Here is a 6,251-nt window from a genome sequence, read left to right on the forward strand (position 1 = left end):
TGGTTTAAGGTTAAATTGGCCCAGGTGTGAAAGGTTCATTAGTGCTCATAGGGACCCAGGGATGAACAGTTCAGCAATCCATGTGTAACATAGCCAAGAATCTGGGTATTCTGAGCAGCATTGAAGAATAGCCATGTTTTGCAAAACTTCCAGCATTTATTTCCAAAAAGTCAAAATGGCTTATTTAGGGGAATATGTATATGGGTCCCAGGTCTGGCTGTGATCCAGGCTCGCGGCTAGGGATAGGGCTCCGGATTTGGAATGTTATATTAACATAGTAGGGCGCCTGCATCTAATTTATATAAGTATGATTCAGCTTATTATATCACGCATGGGTGACAGAATGCCACTATTGTTCTCTGACATATATAAAGTCCATGCAGTCCCCTGGGGAGCAGAAGAAGAGCAAAAGAAGTAATGTTCTCCCCGCAATAGAACTGCACTTCCTGCAAAAGAAGTGTGCTCCCCACAATAAAGTTGGTGCCCACCGTTTCATTCTCATGTTGGTTCCTCCTGCGTTCTTTCCATTAGGCCTCTCACAGCTGAAACCTTCCCTTCTTGCTCAGCTTGGCGCTGACAATGTATTTAATAGCACAAAGATTTAGTTCCAGTCATAAAAAGTAAAGACCCAGGAATAAGAAGACCTGTTTTCTGAAATATTGTGTAGCTCTGACTGGTCTATCAATTACATTATAAGCTGAGCTTTTCTAAAATAGAACTTAAATAGTAAAATAATATTTACAAGCCTAATTAAAAATTAAAATTCCAACAAATTATATTTTCATGAGTCTGAATAATTAATCCAGTGTCAAAAATAGGTTCAGGTACTTATCAAAACTTTCAGGTGACTTAAACATGAGTACAACACATTCTCTAATCTGAATAATGTTCAATGTATTTATGGGGTGTGAATATACACATAAATTTACAATTAAACACATCTCTTTAAGCTACAACAAAGAAATCTAAAGATTAAAAATCAGAAATTCAGCGTGGGTAATAGAGAGGTCTTCTTAGAATAGACAAAATTTGATGAAAATTTGACAGGTAGAGAAGAGAAACAAAGCAGAGATAATGCATTATATGTTATGTCTCTGAATCATGAAAAAGCTGAGATTTAATGGAGAAAAAATTATCAAAATTTTTAAAAAATGACTAGGAGACCATGTAAGCCAAGATGAAAATATCAGGAATTCATATTTAATTTAATATTATAGATTATCTTTCTACATGATTAAGTAATTTTTTATTATTATAATTCAGTTTTTTATATATAAAGTCTCTTATAAAAACAAAACAGAATAAAAGCAACTTGAAGGAGCAGAACATACTTTTTTAAAAAAAGGAAAAGGAAGGGGAAAAACAACATGGGCAGAGGACTTATTACTTCTCCTTAGCTTTTGCCTTGGTCTCATCTTTGGACTCCTGGCTTGCCTTTGCTGAAAAAACTTCCAGCTTTTCAGCCATTTTCCCGTCCTTATTGCTTTTTGCCCAATCTTGCCTCGTGCGAGCCTGGGATACACTCACCACAGAAAAAGCTGCTGTTCTACTGTACGTCTCCAGAGTCACCCAAATAAACATGTAGTCACGCTTGGGACCTTGGTCTTTCTGCTGGGTTACGTCTGATCATTCCTTATGGCCGCCATTGTCGGCCCCAAGTAAGCAACTGGCCATGAGGACCTCTCGAAGCCCATTCGGTCTCTGTGGAACTCTAGTCAGACACCATGACTTGACCACCTGCCCAAGTACAGCGAGGCCAGGCCACTGAGCACGGACTCGGGGCCTAGATGGCCCTTCCTTCCCCAGAAAACACCCTGTGTCCCTGCTTAGTCGCATCGCCCTTGACAGGTCAAAGTAATTATAACACCTGGGAATGTTTCTGTGGCAGACAGAAAAAGCCCTGGCTTGGGACTCCAACTAGGCACAGAGTGAGTTTGTATAAAGCAAAATCTTATAAGGGAAGTATTATCATAAAAGTCTTGTTATTATTATTTTTCTACTTGGCAATGTAGAAACATTTGATTATTGCTAACATCATCATCATTATTACATTAATTACATGGCAAGAGAGACATACTGCTTTTAGGCATATATGACACATGAGAGTTATGACATGTCTTTTTGTTTTTCCTCCTTTTGAGTACATCTCAAGGTCAAAAGTAGACTTTATATGTATGTTTTTTCCTTATGAGCAATTGACATTTTATGGAGTATTTTGTTTTATACTTAATTTTTCTGTCATGTAACTTTATTATGGGTATATTCCTTGAGCAGATTCTTTTCAAAGAATATGGAATCTTCAAAGGTCGACAGGTGTAATTCTCACTGATGAGAAAAATAAGCACTGAAACAGATTGTCTCACAATCTTCAGAAAAGCTAATAAGAAATCTGATAAAAATGGAAGAGCAGAGTTATGTTTATAAGAAAAAAAAAAAGATGAAAGTGACAGGTTCATTAGCACTGCTCCTTTTGACTTAAACTACAAAATTAAATAAATAACAATGCAAAACCCATTATAAAGCTCCATTTAGTTTAGCAAAAATCGGTAGTTGGTTAAAAGAGCAGATGGTGACACTGCTTGTGGAGAGCACTCTCCAAAACCTAATTGAGAGTGTTTCAGGAGGCAAAAAAGAGTCAGGTGTAATATATGGATATCCAAATTTACATTTTGCCCTAGACAGCCATCATGCACATCTGTTCTTAGATATCAAGGAAAAAAACATAATTTCTTTAGCTTTTTTATTAGCAGGCTCATCAACTGCATTGGAGACTGAGGTGGGATATTGTGAGAAATGTGTTTGAGTTTGATGGTTTCTTAATTCACAGTAACTTCAACCAAAAAGAATTGCTAAAAACTAAAATTATAATATCGTTTCAGAGGGAGTCTTCACCATTAGAAATTTGAAGAAATATAAGAAAATAATACTATATTTGATTCTGGAGAATAGAGAAAAAAATCTATAATTTGCATCATAAATTGCTTAAGTGGTTTACAAAAAGCCTCTGCTATGCATACTCACATTTTTATCACTAAATTTGATCATTATATCTACAGAAAATGATTACATGATTTTGTGTTGGAATGGGTCAGCCAAATAATTTTATAGTTGAGTAAACCAAGCCTCAGATAGAATTAACTATTTTCAAAGGGCATACAGCTTAGGAGAAAAAAAAAAATGAGTATTTAAAATTTGTCAATATCAGTCTATGGCCATGCTGCCCTGAACAAGCCCAATTTTGTCTGATCTTGGAAGCTAAGCAGGGTAGGGCCTGTTTAGTACTTGGATGGGAGACCACCTAGGAAGACCAGGTGCTATAGGCATAAAAATTAATAAGTAAAAAATAATAATAATAAGGGATTGTAAGCTGACAAGGTCCTTGCAATCTGTGAGGTCAACCAAGGGTTCCCTTGCATAAAAAAATAATAATAATAATAAATAAAAATAATGAATAAATAAATTAAATAAATAAGTAAATAAATAAATAGAATTTGTCAGTATCAGGAAGATTTTCTATGTAATGATAATTTCTGACTGTACCTGGCTTAAACAGTGGGGAAAGTTATTATCGCACAACAAAATCTTTTGAGAGATGGATAGAGAATCCAGTAGCTAAACAAGTCATCAAAGATCAAGATATTTTCCACATTTTTACTATGTCATCTTAGATGTGACAGCTTGGTCTTCAGGTTGATTTCTCTCATGGTCAAAAGATATCTGAGCTGCAGAAATCCTCTGGGGAAACTGGATTCCTTGTTCCATCCACTGAAACATAGAGAATCTTCTTTGCCAAGTACTAAAGCCATAATTTTTAATCTAGTTTGGCCAATTTAAGTCACTCTATTCATCTTTAGACAAAGAGGCAACAAAATCCAAGCAGAATAATAATAATAATAATAATAATAATAATAATATCCCATTCTTTAAAACTTAATGTGATAAAAACTTACTATTTGATAAGCCAGTCTGTTATTTCAATTAAGGCCTATGAAGAAGGTATCAGTTCAGTTTATGTAACCACCAACAGTGAGGTTTTTCTCCTTATTCTCTGGTAGTAAAATATTTAAGTGTTTCTATATTACTGTTCCTATTTCTAAAAGATATGAAGATATGAAAATGTGAAGCTGCATCCTACTTTTAGTCTTTATAAATCATTTACACTATTTTTGCTTTAGGTTCCAGATTGATTCCCACAGGCATTTTTTTTTTCAAAATTTAATTGAAGTATAATCATGAATTTCCTAAAATTTAACACAATTACATCCAAATCAAAATCAGAACATTAATAGCAGCCCAAATACCAATAATTACATTAATTTTGGAATTGAAGTGACATTGCTCACACTGTCAGTAGGAAATTTCAAACTTCAGATATATATTGTAAGTATTTGAGATTGAAATTCAGTAAGAAAATTTATACAAACCATGATGTTGAGATACAAAAACAATTGTATTGTGCAGATGATGAACATTTACTTTAGCAAATATTCTTTTCTTTATTTGATGACTTTCGTTGACATGACACCAGAATGTTGAGGATAATGATAAACAGTAAATATATCTAGTATTTTTTTATTTATGTATTTATGTATGTATGTATGTATGTATTTATTTATTTATGATTCTTTTGTGAGTGTCCTTATAAAACTAAAATTCTCAATTTATAACGTTCATTGTTTATGTCAATTTATTAATATGTAGAGATTAGACTTATACCCTCATTATCATGTTGACATTTATATTGGCAACACCACTGTCAAACTGATACTGTAAAGCATTGTTTTTCCTGAGACCCTCTTAGAAAATAGAGTGAATCATTAATTCAGTTGACAATGAAAATAGAGTGAATCATTAATTCAGTTGACAATGCAGAGTTAAGATTTATTCTAAGTATTAAATAAGTTTTTATTCTTTGTTTCACAACTACAATTGAAAAGATCGATAGAGTAAAAAATAAATTTATCGTATTAATTTTCAAAGTTTAAGTGTTCAGAAATTATATCAAATGACCTTTTGTCTGGTTTGTGTTTTTTATCTCTTCATGTATTGGATTCGCCATAGAAGAATGCCCAAAAGTTACATTTTGTTTCCAGATAATAGCAATGCAAAAGTTTCAGATAATCAGCCAATTGGTTTAGTAAACAAAACCAACCCAATTTTTGACTAATTTTTTTCTTCCCTAAACCTAGTATTAACCCAATTTAAATGACATCTGTATATAGACATGGTTTAGATTTTCTAATCGAAGTCGTTATTCTATAGCCCTCTGAAGATGACTTTAAGACATTGTTGGTAATCCTTGGTTGGTGTAAACATATTTATTTGAAGTTATCAGACTGTTCAAGAATCTCTAAAAATCATATCAGTAATTGTTACTAACTAAATTAGAATACTGATTTTAATAGCTTTTAGATGAAACGTTAAAAATGTTAAATTGCCTTTTTTAAATGGTATTTCCAGTATGTTTGCTTAAAATTTCTTAGTATGAACTGTTATATAAGGTAATGTTTAAATGTTAATGTAAATGTGCAATGGAATTCTATAAATATTAATTATGCATTTTTTATATTCTGGCTTTGTTCTAAGAGTTTTACATGTTTTATCTCTTTTCACTCATAAATAGATGGAGCTGTTACTGGGAATAAAATGTGTGTATAGATGGATGAATGTATATATAATACATCCATGTCCATATACACATTTATATGTATTCTGTGTATATGTATGTATGTGTATTCTGTTCTATGCAGCTAAAAAGTACATTTTAGAGAAAAAATACTACTAAAATCTTATTGAATAGTAGGAATTATAAATACAAGTAAGTTAAAGTATAGATAAAAACACATATAAGTCAAAGATTTGAGATGTGAGAGAGTGAAAGGGAAGGTAAAACTATAACCCACCTTAGCATTGGAGGTGTAACTTAGGAGAATTTTTAAACATGTATATCCAAATAGCATATTTAACCTGAAGAATTTTACAAAAACAAATCTACTATACGTACAAGGTTTTTAAAGAGCTTCTAGCATGCCTTCAGATCTGTCTTTTGCTTTGACAGTGTTTGGGTAGAACAGACCCAGGACACTCCTTATTCCAGCCTCTGATCACCCTCCAACCTCTTTTCCAGTCTCAACCTTCGGAACCTTCTCAGCCATTGTTGGCCTCTGAGACCAGCCAACAATGTGTTCTGAGCTTAATTCCTTATTTCCGAACAACCATGAACTCTCAAATCTGTCAGAATTATTCCACCA

At 33.0% G+C, this 6,251-nt stretch overlaps 1 non-coding gene and 1 pseudogene across 1 annotated transcript; one reads left to right on the top strand and one right to left on the bottom strand.

Moving 5' to 3' along the window:
• Nucleotides 1–1,812: 1,812 nt before the first annotated feature.
• Nucleotides 1,813–1,938, bottom strand: LOC120601411 (small nucleolar RNA SNORA77). Its single transcript, XR_005652437.1, has one exon. It is a non-coding gene; the product is annotated as a small nucleolar RNA SNORA77 (small nucleolar RNA).
• A 1,266-nt stretch (nucleotides 1,939–3,204) lies between these two features.
• LOC120601437 (uncharacterized) lies at nucleotides 3,205–3,323 on the top strand (annotated as a pseudogene).
• Nucleotides 3,324–6,251: the final 2,928 nt, after the last annotated feature.

This window comes from Pteropus medius, unplaced genomic scaffold, assembly GCF_902729225.1.
Source record: "Pteropus medius unplaced genomic scaffold, Ma_sr-lr_union100, whole genome shotgun sequence".
Taxonomy (NCBI): domain Eukaryota; kingdom Metazoa; phylum Chordata; class Mammalia; order Chiroptera; family Pteropodidae; genus Pteropus; species Pteropus medius.